Genomic DNA, 13,510 nt, shown 5'->3' with positions numbered 1-13,510 from the left:
AAATGGTATAGGACTTGGCGACGTTTTCTACAGCACACCGCTGGGTGCATGGTTCCTGCAGCACCCCAAACCAGTGTTGTCTAACAAAGGATTCCCATTTTTTTTAACGAGTTTTCAATTTTTGGCTTGAATTTGCACGGGCACTCATCCTCTGCCACAATAATGAGTAGACATTCAGTGAGCACATGTTCTGAGGAGAAGATGGACTCACTAGTGCGCGCCAGGGGAGCTGGGGTGATTACATCACCACAACACGATGAGTGCATGCCTCAGTGACAGGTAGGGGGTTGGCCTGGCCTAAATTACAGCCCATGCCATTTGCATCTTGGAGATCGTACCCAGTGCCGTTGTTGTCTACTCGTGCCTATAGGGTTTCAGTGTGTGTTTTATATTACCACCCCCGTCCGCTGAACCAATCCCCCCCAACCCCCCCCCACCACCTTCTTTGTCCCTCTGGTCATTTAACTCCTGATCTGAAAGGCCCGTGTTTGCTAGTTGGACCTAGCAGGGTGCATTTCATAGCTGGTCAACTGGAATCATGGGTCAGGAATATGAAAAGATGGCAGGGGGAGAATGAACGGGCAATGACGCTGACCGGGGGTGGGGGGGTTCCTTGCTGCACGCAGCTTTTCACCCGTACAGGGTGCGCGGGGGTGGGAGGTGGTGGGTGATGGCCAGTTATCCACTGGTTCCAATTGCACCAGTTAACGGTAAATACGAATGATTGAAACCAACGGGCACCCCTGTCCAGCAATGACGGACATCAGAAGCAGTCGCTAGACGCGGCCGGAACCAAGGCGGGCGTCCGCCCAGGGGAGGTGGGGGCCGGGCCCTCCTCGCTTCCCCGCAGGCGCCTTTGCGATAATGCGCGGCAGGGATGCGAGCAAGACAGATTCTCTCGACAATGGATTTCTGCCCGGCGCCTCCACCCACAAAGAGCGCCCTGGGGGAGGGGCGGGAGGCATTCATCCTAAACATTGGGGTGACGGGCACGGTGTAGGGTAGGGCCACCTACCTTCCGGGACTTGAAGGTGATTTCCAGGCGTCCGCCGCGGTTTTCATAGACAATGGGGCCAGCTTCTAATCCAGCAACATGCGACCAGCAGCAGCAGCAGCACCTCCCGGGAGGAGAAGAGAGGATGGGAAGGAGGAGAGCCTGCAGCCCCCCCACTCCCTGAGATGTAGAGCTGCAGTCCAGACGTACCCCCCCAACACAAAATCCAGGCGCAGTTGGTGGAGATGGAGCCCTCGGGCCCTGGGTGCGAAGGATGGAGCTGTCCACAGAGAGGCAGATTCGCTGGCTTTTTCTGAATCAGATGTCACAGCTGCGGGAGGGGAGGAGGAGAGCGGGGAAGGAGGGGCGAGGGAGGGACTGTGTGCATGTGTGCGCGTGTGTATATATAAGGGAAAGGAGAGGGGATGAAAGGGAGAGAGCCGGGCGACAGCCATCCCTGCTGCAGGGAAGTTCGCCAGCTGAACGGCCCCCTTTAGAGCCCTGTGTGCAAACTGCCGGTCACAGGTTGCAATAGGTAGCTCACACGGCTAGTGCGCTGGCTTCCGAGTCCACCCTGTAAACTCCAGGTCACAGGAAATCTACACATTTAATTCCATTTCTAATAAAAACACTTCCGTTTATTGCATCTGATCTGCTGCAGAGACGCAGGCGGTTATTTTGTAGGACACAGATTTAGGTCCTGGAACAATCGCTCACTGGGTTAAGGTGTCTATATCCAACCTCTGCATTTAACCAGAAAAATAGCTCCGCACGTTAAGCACTTGCTGCGGAGACGGGAAAACGCGCAGTCACAAGTTGAAATCAGAGCAGGGCCGGCTCAGACTTTTATACTTCAGAGGTGCTACGAAGCTATAGGAATCCAGCATGACGCTCTACATGATACTATTAACATACAGGTAAAAGATGTCTGTCCACAACCTGGAGATCACTGGTTCAAATCCCAGTAAGGTAGTAGCTCAGTGATTGAAGGCATTGGCTGCTGATCACACAGTCACTCAGGCGCTCTCTTTTCCTAGACCCCCGTGGCTATGTAGGTCCCCCAGTAATCTAGTTTAAGATTTTTGCAACCATCAACCAGAAGAATGGTACTACATCGCAGAAAGTGAGCACGGAAATAGATGGGCACAAGAGCTGGGTCCCGGAGCACATTTATTTATTTATTTATTTTGACATTTGTTAAGTGCACTTAGCCCGTGGCCATCTAGGCGCTGGTTACAAACATGGTGGTTACAGATAATTTCGCCAGTTGCTTATTGTTACATTGTTCAAGGGATTTACAATGGATATCATATGGTACATTATTACTTGTGCACCACCAGTCAATTAAATTTGAGGTTGGGTTGTGGGTGGGTGCGGCCCACACACAAACACCCTGCGCGTTGCAGTTGGGAATAGCAGCCAGGCTGGCATGCCTTTCATCTTTGTGAGGGGTACACAATGGGGGGGGGGGACTTGGTTTTCTAATAAACCATTGTGGGGCCTATTTTTGAGTTCCCTGTAATTCGGTGGAGCGTAGACAAATCCCCGCTCTGGGCGCAGGTAAGAGGGGGACAGCAGCCGGGTAAACCATCACAGCTTCCTGAGACGACACAGGCTTTGTTTGATAGTGAACAAGTGCATGCTTTCAGACTGAGCCTCGGAGGCAGCTCTCCTCTCAGACACAGGGAGAAGTAGGATATTTTAATCAGGCAACATCTAGCTCAGGGGGATTTTCCACAAACCTCAAATCAGGCACGCACAATTTTTATTTAACAAAGTTCTATTTATAAACCTGGAAAATACCAGTTTAACAGTATCGATTCCCTGCATCCTCCCTCCTTTATTTGGGGCAAGAAACACACAGGTTTGAACTGAAGGTCTATTTATTAACAATATAAATAATTAAATAAAATACAATATAAACACACTACACATCTATGAAATGCCAATGGTTACTACAATGAAGAATGATCAATATTGGTTAACTGAATCGTCAAACCTGTATTAATGCGAATGTAGACTTTGTAAAGCACACACATCTCAATATGTACATTCGGTTTACCCTCAGTGCACACCCACCATGTGGGCGAGGGTTCAGGATAAAGCTTTCATTTGATAGAAAGCAAACTAAATCAGAACATCCATGCCTATCTGAATCTCTCTAGTCCTCATTTATTGAAAATAAACACCTCCCACTGATTTAATAATCATTTCAGTATCTCAAACAACATTCTAGAAAACTCAATGTAAAAGACAGGCTACTTGACATTCCTGTATGTAAATTGCTTGCCAAAAGAAAAAATTATGCTTAACCGGTATGTTTGCTATATTTCCTGCAGTTGTGTTTCTATTGTATTATTGCGGTAGTCAAGAATGTATTGAGGTTTTGTTTTGATGGTTTGTTTTATTATTTTGTTTACTATTTTAATATGGATTTTATCATATTTTGAATGATGTGTTAAAAGTCATTCATTGATTTATGTGTTCCTTTTTTTCTATGCATATGGCTATAACACTATAATTGAATAAAAAAAATAAAAAACATTGTATTAATGAATAAAAATGTACATTTGTCATTTTTAATGGTCAACTTAAAGGTGGGAAAATTAGTAGCAGTTAATAACCATTTTGCTATGTCTTCAGTGGGTTAGCTCTAGTAACAGCTTGGTGCTGCAAACAGGGAATTACTTCAAAAACATATTTTTTTTTCTCGCCATGTACAAAGTGAGATATTTAGATTTCCCATTCTGTGCATGCCAATTTCCCAAAGGAGGACTCAGGGATCTCCCGATATGTATGCCGTTAAACCTGTTTCATTAAATCTATAATTCCAAACGCACATACGCTTCTGAAATATTTTACATTTCCCGAGATGTACATGCAAACTACATACTGCACTTTCATAAATAAAAATAGGATACTTCCATTCAGTCGTTATATTCCCCTTAACATTATACTTACATACAATATATTTTGGCTGTCTCAAAGACATGTGGGCACCCTCTTAAGGACTAGTTACCTCCCCCACTAACAGGTGGGCATCAGTCAGCAAGATGGGGTTAGCTTCCCTGCACAACCTGGTTTATTTCCTTCTGTTTTGGTTGTCTGTTCCCTTTCCACTGAAGAAGCCCTGGAGTTTGAACATCAGATGGCCGTCTTTTACAGTGCACAGCTGTAATCCAAAATGAAAGGACAGTAATCTATTCCATGTTCCTTTCTTCTGTTATTAATGCTCCTTTCTCGCCTTCTTCCTGTCAGTCTGTCAGCCAGTCGCTCACAGTCAGTAAATGAACCAGTCCCCAGAATCTATGAGTTTGGACTTTTATAGATTGCAAAGCCCTCCCTTTAGATGTGTGTATCCTTTCTCTAATCTAATTGATCAGTGTATGTGATTGGATAATGTTCTAAAAGTGACATCACATTAAGCCACCCCTTTGTACTGATTGAGCATATTAAGGAAGAGGGTAGTCTAGTGGGAGTAACTTCTAAAACCAGTTTCCCTCCCATTTGATGTGATACCATCTTGGCTATTTCTACATTAAAACATTGTGGGTTTCTGAAACATCACGTTCCTCATATGTGATCATGTTACTAATCAGTTTATCAAATTGCTCTCATTCAGGTGAATCTAATGAGGATAGTCTGATTTTGACACAACATTATGTGTGTGTGACAGACTGTTCCTTTTAATTATCTGATACTTTCACACAACAGTTCTATTCCCAGCTCAACATAACGGCCTCACTGACACGAACGCTAGGATACATGAACCACTAATATGCAACGTTTCTGCACAAAAATATCTACATTCATCTAATTTGCATAATTAAACATATATCAATAAATATCTTCTTATATTCATCTGATACAGTTTTCACCATTCATTTATTTTTTCAAAAGTACGTTTCTACAACATTTCTTTTAAAAGTTATTTAGGAAAATGTGTTCCCATATGTAAAATTTAAATAGGCAGTTATTTTCCTTAACATGTATGGGTTGAACAAAAGATTTATGGAATTTCCAATTTCCTGGCCTGGCAGCAGATCATTTCGTGTTGGTTCCTTTAAGGCTCAGAGCTGGCCCATTTATAACCCATGAGAAGGCTACTTGTCATGGGAAGTCTTTGTGACAAGGCTATTTTTAGTACAGCTGCACAGCCAAATGTTGACACAGTCCTTGGCCTCTCAAATAATTATATCAATTTACTGTCACAATGGCAGACATCATGCCTGAGTATGTGTGAATTGCATCCTCCTGGAAGGGTCTGGCTGATGAGCACTTCTGATAAGTTAGGGAAGACAATGGCAGGGCTGCTTCTCAACATCTTATTTGGAGGGAATTGTTGGTAGGTCCAATGGTAGATAGGTTTTGTTAATGAGTAGCACTTGTTTTCCTCCCAATCTCTGTTTCTAGAACAAAGAGAGGATTTGGGCCTTGGGGAATCCAGGCAGTGTCATAAAGTTTTATAGTTCAGCTTCAAAGCCTGATTTTCTATTCCCTTGGGATGTCCACCCCCAAGTGCCTTTAGCTGTTGAGGGAGGAATTGTTATTTTGACTTATAGGCCAAAGTTGCTGTCTTATTCACAATGTAGATTTTCTTTCTTTCCCTCATTTTCACAGTGTAATTGCCACTTTAATTACATTTTTTAATTTTAATTTAAATATTTAATTTAGTTTTATTTGTGTTGATTCAAAAGAACCTTCACAAAATGTAACATATATTTAACGACAACAACATTTCAAATCATCCTTTGGACTACAAAACAACAGTTACCTTTTTTACTTAAAAAAATATTCATGATGATTTCCTTATAAATTCAGTTAATCATAAAAACCTTAATTCATGTTTAAAATTAATAAAATTAATATTTGCGAGTTTACCATACCTCAGCAGGTGTGTGAACATATTCTTATTAAAATTAAGTTCTCCCCTTTCACTCATAGAGTCTGTGGAATTGCCAAGAGGTCACATCAGGTTAAGTGCCGCTGGTGGTACCCCATTATGCCTTTGTTGCCACTATGTCATCTTATTCAGACATTCTGAGTTCACTTGCCAGACTGAAAACAAAGCCATATCCACAGATTCAAGGTCCATGTTTTGACAGTAACACCATAATTCATCGCTTTTAATTGCTTCATAGATTCCTACAAACTCCCCCAGCCTTGTCATGTACGTGGGAGCCCATTTTAGGCACAGTACCAATACTTGGCTGGGTGTTTCCATCTGCTCTTTAAACCCACACATATGGCAGATTCTCTGGTCAGCCGGTATTTTGGCGTGTGCACCCTGGAGTGCCAGCAATGGCAGCTAATTTGTATGTAGTTTCAATATAAACATTCGAACCGCCAGACATGGGCACTTCAAACAATATTTCGGGTTTTAAAATAGCTATGGGCTATCCCCCGTATATATTTGAAGCTGTGTAGCTTTTCCAGGTGTGTGAAATTTTCCACCCAGTCCCACTGTTTCACTTTGTTTTTAAACAAAACGTTTAGTACCTCAGACCTTGTTCTCTATCGAAGTCAGGGGACCAATCTATGTTTGTGAAGTAAGCCTCATTTAAGATGACATAATCATGGTGGCTTTCCTTTTCATATTTTGTTCCCATTCGATTCAACAATTTGCACATTGGTCTATTTCTTGCTTTCATATACAGTATACCCCTTTGTGTTAGGCCTTGGCTCATGAGGTACACTAATCTTAGTTCTAATCTTAAATAGGCCATTGGCGTGTTAGTCGGAAGACCCAAGAGCTTCCTCCAGAATTGTCCCTCCACCACATTTAGCCAGGTCAGGTCCCTCATGGCCAATGCGTCGAGACCATAGAGGATCGCGTGTGAGAAGCTCTGTTTATATAGCTTTAGAATCCCACCCAGCGAGTACCCAGCTGTTTGTTTAGCAAATTTATTAACCAATCATGTTAATTGTCGAGTCTTTCTCTTTTTACTCTCGACTATGACTCTATGCCCTCCATCTACAGACAGGTCAAGACCCAGGTAGGAGTAGCTGTCAACATACTCCAATTTGTGTGAGTCTATCTGCAGAGCCACTTTCGATATCTTAGTACCCGAAACAACCATCATCTTGGTCTTGCCACTTTAAACAGGGCAACATTATAACATTTTCTTTGCAATCATGTCAATATTTTATATGTTCATTATCTTTAGGTTTCATTTTCTAATGCTGATTTATAGTGCTGTAAATAAATAAACAGAAATAAAGTAGGTCCACATTTGATTCTTATTCTCCTATAACATGTTGTGTTTTTAGAAATAAATGGACTGCTCTCCATGTAACAAAAGATTGCTGGATTCTCTCTGGTAACTGGAAAGACTTATTTCTGCCCTTTTCATTTACTGCGAGCATACTTTCCTTTTTTCGGCTGCTTACATCACAGTACTTGTTCACACTTGTACTTTTCAAATGCTGTGTATAGGATACAGTTTACAAGTTTATTTTTTAAATATGACCCTTTTCTTTCTTTGCAACGTTTCCTTCTGTATCGATATTCTTATAGAAAGAGGAGCAAACCCACATCAATTGAGGCTCTGTCAACAAAGGCCTTTACATACAATTAAACTGGAAAAAAGGAATGGGCCACAAATAGTTAAACTATCACTTGGTGGACAACAAGTTCATGTACCACAACCTACATAGCCAGTCATCAAAATAAACATCACGTTTTATTCACATTATATCAAAAGCATAGTCACAATACAAATTCTGTACACAACGAGATCACACCAATTCACATCAAGCACATATATAAAAAACAGACATGTCGACACTGTGTTTTGGCTTTATTTCTGGATGCAGTAATTGGTCTCCCTTGATTTTAAGCAGCATTCATTTGGACAAAGAGACACTTTCCATGTGTTCACCCTCAAATAAACGATCTGGTGGTTTTTCTGGGTTCTTTCTACAAAAAAAGCAACCCAATATATATATATATATTGTTTCCACATTTACCTCCAGACAGCTTGCTAAAAAATGTATTTAAAAACTGACCGCTTCTCTTCTTTTCTACCATCACCACAAAGTTGCATATACCTATGGTGTGGTCAGTCTGGACTCTAAGGAAAATGTACCATTCATTTTAAAGCAGGGTTGTCCAACATCAGGGTTTTGGATGGATTGGAAGTAAATTGAATCGCGCACTGCCAAAAGGAGATAATTCTGCAAAAAATCCTATTTGCAAATCATGTTATCGTCACAAATGCACTTGTATTGTTTTCATAAGAAAATTTAATCAGGTAGTGAACAGCCAACACGCGTTTCTACCCAACAGGTCGTTCTCAAGGTTTGATTTAAAGAATGGAGAGTAAATACCACATAATGGTGTCATCAGGAAAAAGACCTCAAAGAGCATCTGTAGAGTGATGAGTGCAGAAAAGCTGGTCTCAAATAACCACCAATCATCAGTTTAAATCTTTCTGATAAATATCATTTGGTGTGGTGACGGAAAAAAGCTCCTCTTGTGGATGCAGAAATGAAAACTTTCTATGGTGACACATTTGCACGTCAAATCGTGTGGAAGATCGAATGTCATGCCTCTAATGGCATCTTAGTAAATCTGAGAAGAAGGTCGAACGGTTAAATCCCTGCATAGTCCACGCTGAACGCCCTTTTTTTTCTCCTTTGTTAGCTTCTTTGATAGTGATAGAGATGTCATTAGCTAAGTCGTCCAAAGCTTTAAGTTCAAGGTGGTCTAAATTGGTTTTGATTCTTCTCTTGTTGCATTGTTGTGAATTATCAAAGTAAATGTGTATGTCATTGATTAGAGCTTTAAGAAAGGTGTCTATCACATTTTCTGTTCCCAATTGTGGGATAAATTTGGACGTTGGTTTCAATTAAGCCATTTCTAAATGTCTAGTCTTGACGCCAGTTTCCCTGCCCAGATTGCCTCTGTCTTGGTCAAAATCTGGTTGTAATGATAAAAGTGTTTCTGTGTTAGCAATGTCCATCATGGTATTTGCACTCAAGGGATCAAGTGTTGGTTTAGATACATATGTATGCACATGGGTGGCAAAAAATATTTTTTGTTTCAATTTTCTTACATATTTGAAAAGGTCAACCTGAAAGTTAACAACATCAGTGTTCGAGGTTGGTGCGAAAGAAAGTCTTTTATTAAGTACCCTGATTTCATTGTCTTTCAGAGTACGAACAGACAAATTGACCACTGTTAAGACGGATTTCTGAACTCTGTCCTGGTGGCGCAGAAGTTCAGAAGGCCAACCTAATTACTTGGAACAGGGTAACCTCTGGACGAGCCAGACCAATCAAGGTAGCGATCGTGGCGGTCAAGACTAGGTCTCAAGAGGGGTGAGGGTGACTGAAAGCCCGCAATGAGCACACAAAGCAAGATCACTTACAAACTACTCCAAACAGTTGTTATATTAAAAATATATACACATTTATTTCAAGGCCTTTGAAACAATGACCGTAGCGAGAAAATCACAATATAACGATAGTAAACCAACACATACCATATCAACACAATATATATACAAATACAACAAGTCTTAAGCGTTATATGCACGAAATGTGTAGTCCACCTAAACGGGAGGGAAAACAGGCAGTGCGCAATAATGCTTAGACCCAGTTCGCCTTCAGAGGCACCTAACTAGATGGAAGTCCGAGCCCTGCGAAGAGTGGAGCCTTGTGTTCAAAAGTACCTGCACGCGCTGGTGCCAACGGGCAAAAGGAGAAGCTCTTCGAGGGAAATCAGGCCGTTCAGTTTAGTGCATAACAGAAGAAGACCAAGTTCCGCGACTCAAGCGCAGCCTCCAGAGAGGGCAGAAGCAGAGCGCGAGTACGGAAAAGGGTGCTGTTTGACACAGCGGGGAAAAGCAATGGGCTCCTGCAGGAGGGCGACCAGATCCTAGCTATGCTACTCACCGGTCCCCGATGCAAGCAGACCCAGGCTTCCCCGCGTCAGTTTCAGCAGCTGGCAGGTTCAGAAGAGCAGGGAACGCCTCGTTGTCGTGTTGAGTAAAAAGACGTCCCAATCGAAGAAACCCGCACAGTTTGTTACCACAGCCGGGCAACGGAGCGGCCGTGTGTATCTGAGCCAAATGTACACTACTCACTTCAGACCTGGGAACGCCAAGTGTACGAAGCGTGTGAGAGAGACAAGGGCTCGAAATACTACACAACCTGGCGGCGGTTACAGAGCAAGACTCCCGTGTAAGCTGGTCAGTCAGCTGGATGGCCCAGAGACGCTTCCGAAGGCTTACTGGCAGGAGATGGTGAAGATGCCGAGAATAGCTGTTGCCGCTATTCCAAGGGTCGAAGTACCAGTACAGGCCTTCTCGTTCGATCAAAGGTGAAAAGGGTTTCACAAGGCGACAGTAGTGCAGAGGAGAAGTCCTTCAGCGGGTCACCAGCGATTCCTCGGTCCAGCCTCTTGGTTGCAGGATACTTGGCTCCTGTATTCCTTCGTTCGTGAGAACTCAGGAGATCGACATGGTAGTGGTGTTTCCAGCCCCCTCTTATCCACGGTTCCCTTCGCGCCAAAACGGAGGGGACCCAATGGGAGATCTGCTCATCAACACTCACACCATTCGTGGACCAATCACGGACCACGGTGGTCCCAGGCATTCACACCACCCTAGACTCTCTGGCACCCAGGATGTGTATTGGGACCAGACATCCCAGCCCACATCCTGGAGGCACACACAAGACATGTAGAAGCCCGCGAAAGCATCCGTGTTTCGCGGGAAAGTACATGCCCAAATAAGGAAGGCCCCGGGTCGGCTCGACCTGGGGAAGGTGAAGGGAGCAAGACGGTCAGCGGACAGGACAAAGGAGCCTCGTGGTCTGGCCATTTTGGGAGCCAGGCCACCATTTTGGGTTAAGGGCGAGAAACGCGCTTAGAACGCCAAAAGGAGCTCAAAACACAAGAAACGATCGCTGCCACCATTCCCGTCCCTGAATCACTTGCACCGATCAGATACAATCCTAAACGAGTATCTAGGGCCTGTAGAAGGCTAGAGACCCAAGAGAGCTGTAACTTAGCTTACAGTGCCCTCTTGTGTCATGTTGCATGAAAGCCGCAACATGATAAAAGAAACTACGGAAAACAGCGTTCCCCGGTACTGACTGTCTTAAGGGCATGTCAGTTTCCCCGTAAGAAAGGAGCGAAAGCCCAGAGGAGTGCGGCAGAAGGCTGCACTTCTCTGGCAAAGTCGAGAACAAGGTGAAAAACAACAGCAAAAAGTTTAGGGGTTGCCACATGGAAGGAAAATTACCTACAATTACGAAATCTTTCCTAACACTCGCCCCTCCCAGACTATGGACAGGGGGAATTAATCCACCCCTGGATGAGTCTCTTGTTCAGGTCGATTAAACATTCTGGACAACCCATCAGCATTGCTATGTTGGACACCTGGCCTATGCTCAATAGTGAAGTCGAAGCCTTGTAGACTTATGGACCACCTAAGCAACTTTGGATTCTCCCCCTTCATGTTCATTAGCCACTTTAAGGGCTTATGGTCGGTTTGCACAGTGAAGTGGGTCCCATAGAGGTAGGGCCTCAGCTTCCTTAGGGCCCACACAACAGAGAAACATTCTTTCTCTACCGTGGACCATCTGAGCTCTCTGTCCTTAAGCTGGCGGCTAATAAAACCAATAGGGTGTTCCTTACCCTTCTCATCTACTTGTGATAGTACAGCTCCTATCCCAGTGTCAGAGGCGTCCGTCTGCACGATAAAAGGTCTTTGATAATCAGGGGCCCTGAGGACAGGGGCCTGGCACAAGGAGTCTTTTAAGCCATTGAAGGCCTTCTCACACTCGTCGGTCCAAGTTACCTTCTTGGGCTTCTTCGGAGTTGTGAGGGCAGTCAGAGGGGCAGCTATGGTGCCATAGTCTGCCACAAAATTGCGGTAATACCCCGTGAGTCCTAAGAAGGCTCTCACTTGGGTTTGCGTAGTGGGGTAAGGCCAGTCTTGTACTGCTTGTACTTTACTGGGAAGAGACTGTATCCTCCCTCCACCTACTTCATGTCCAAGGTAAACCACTGAGCCTTGCCGAATCTGGCATTTACTAGCCTTTATGGTCATGTGTGCTTTCTGAAGAGCCTGGAGCACAATCCCGAGGTGTTTCACATGGTCTTCCCAGGTGGCACTGAAAACTGCTATATCGTCCAGATATGCAAGACAGAATTCGTCCAACCCATTCAACACATGATTCACAAGCCTCTGGAAAGTGGCAGGTGCATTCTTCAACCCGAACGGCATTACCCGGAATTGGTAAAGGCTGTCTGGAGTAGAAAATGCTGTCTTCTCCTTGGCATGTTCTGCTAAAGCTATTTGCCAATAGCCAGCAGTGAGGTCAAACGTGCTGAGGTACTTGGAGGCACCCAAAGTATCCACCAGCTCATCTGTTCGAGGCAAGGGGTGTGCATCTGTCTTGGTGACAGCATTCAGAGCCCTGTAATCCACGCAGAACCTCAATTCAGAAGTGCCTGCCTTTGGAACCAAAACCACAGGGCTGGACCAAGGACTACTAGAGGGTTCAATCACCCCAAGGTCTAACATCTTGTTGACCTCGGTCTTAATATAAGACCGTACTTTGTCTGCCATCCTGTATCCCCTACGTTTGGTAGGTACACTGTCTCCTGTGTCAATGTTATGTTTGCACCAAGGTGTCAAACCAGGCGACTGTGAAAACAGGGGGGAAAACTGCCTAAGCAAACTTTTCACCTCAGCCTGCTGATCAGAAGTCAGGTGAGGGGCCACTCGGACACCCTCAAAGGAGCTATCTGAAGGACCGCTTTGGAACAGGTCGGGGAGAGGTTCAGACTCCTCTTCCTCAACATCTGAAGCCAGTAGCAGTGCTGCGATTTCGACTCTTGGGACAAAAGCCTTCAGCCTATTCACGTGAAACACTTTTGGAGCCTGTCCAGGCCTTCCAAGGTCCACTAAATAGTTAACCTCACCCAGGGGCTCCACCACTGTGTAAGGGCCTGACCATTTGTCCTGTAAAGCTCGAGGCCTTATGGGATTCATGATCAGGACTTGCTGACCAGGTGTAAAGTTGATGAGGGAAGCTTTCTGGTCGTACCAATGTTTCACCAGCGCTTGTCCTGCCTTCAATTTATCACTAGCCAAGCTCATCAGAAGTACCATCCGTTTTCTGAGCCCTAGCACATAATCAACTACGTTGGTAGTAACAGGGGGAGTGGGCATCTCCCATCCCTCTTTGACGATGGCTAAGGGTCCCCGTACGGGATGACCGAACAGAAGTTCGAAGGGGCTGAAGCCAACACCCTCCTGTGGTACCTCTTGGTAGGCAAACAGTAAGCATGGTAAAAGAAGATCCCATTTTCTTCTCTGAGGTTCCTCCAGAGCCCCAATCACGCTTTTTAACGTTCTGTTGAAACGTTCCACCAGACCATTGGTCTGGGGGCGGTATGCAGAAGAGAACTTGTAGGTGACCCCACATTCTTTCCACATAGCCTGCATATACTTCGACATAAAGTTGCTGCCACAATCCGACACAACTTCTTTAGGGAAG

The 13,510-nt window shown here is 44.4% G+C and overlaps 1 protein-coding gene across 1 annotated transcript in view; it reads right to left on the bottom strand.

The window, feature by feature from the left end:
• Positions 1-1,335, bottom strand: part of SPTBN2 (spectrin beta, non-erythrocytic 2) — a 1,293,574-nt gene extending 1,292,239 nt beyond the window's left edge. The window contains exon 1 of the mRNA XM_069644771.1: positions 1,016-1,335. The gene's annotated coding sequence lies outside the window, so the exon portion shown is untranslated. The remainder of the gene's footprint in view (positions 1-1,015) is intronic.
• Between the last annotated feature and the right edge of the window lie 12,175 nt (positions 1,336-13,510).

Source organism: Ambystoma mexicanum, chromosome 2p (genome assembly GCF_040938575.1).
Source record: "Ambystoma mexicanum isolate Mex_15411 chromosome 2p, UKY_AmexF1_1, whole genome shotgun sequence".
Classification (NCBI taxonomy): Eukaryota; Metazoa; Chordata; class Amphibia; order Caudata; family Ambystomatidae; genus Ambystoma; species Ambystoma mexicanum.
The sequence above is the reverse complement of the archived record's forward strand: the minus strand, read 5'-3'. Positions and strand labels throughout refer to the sequence as shown.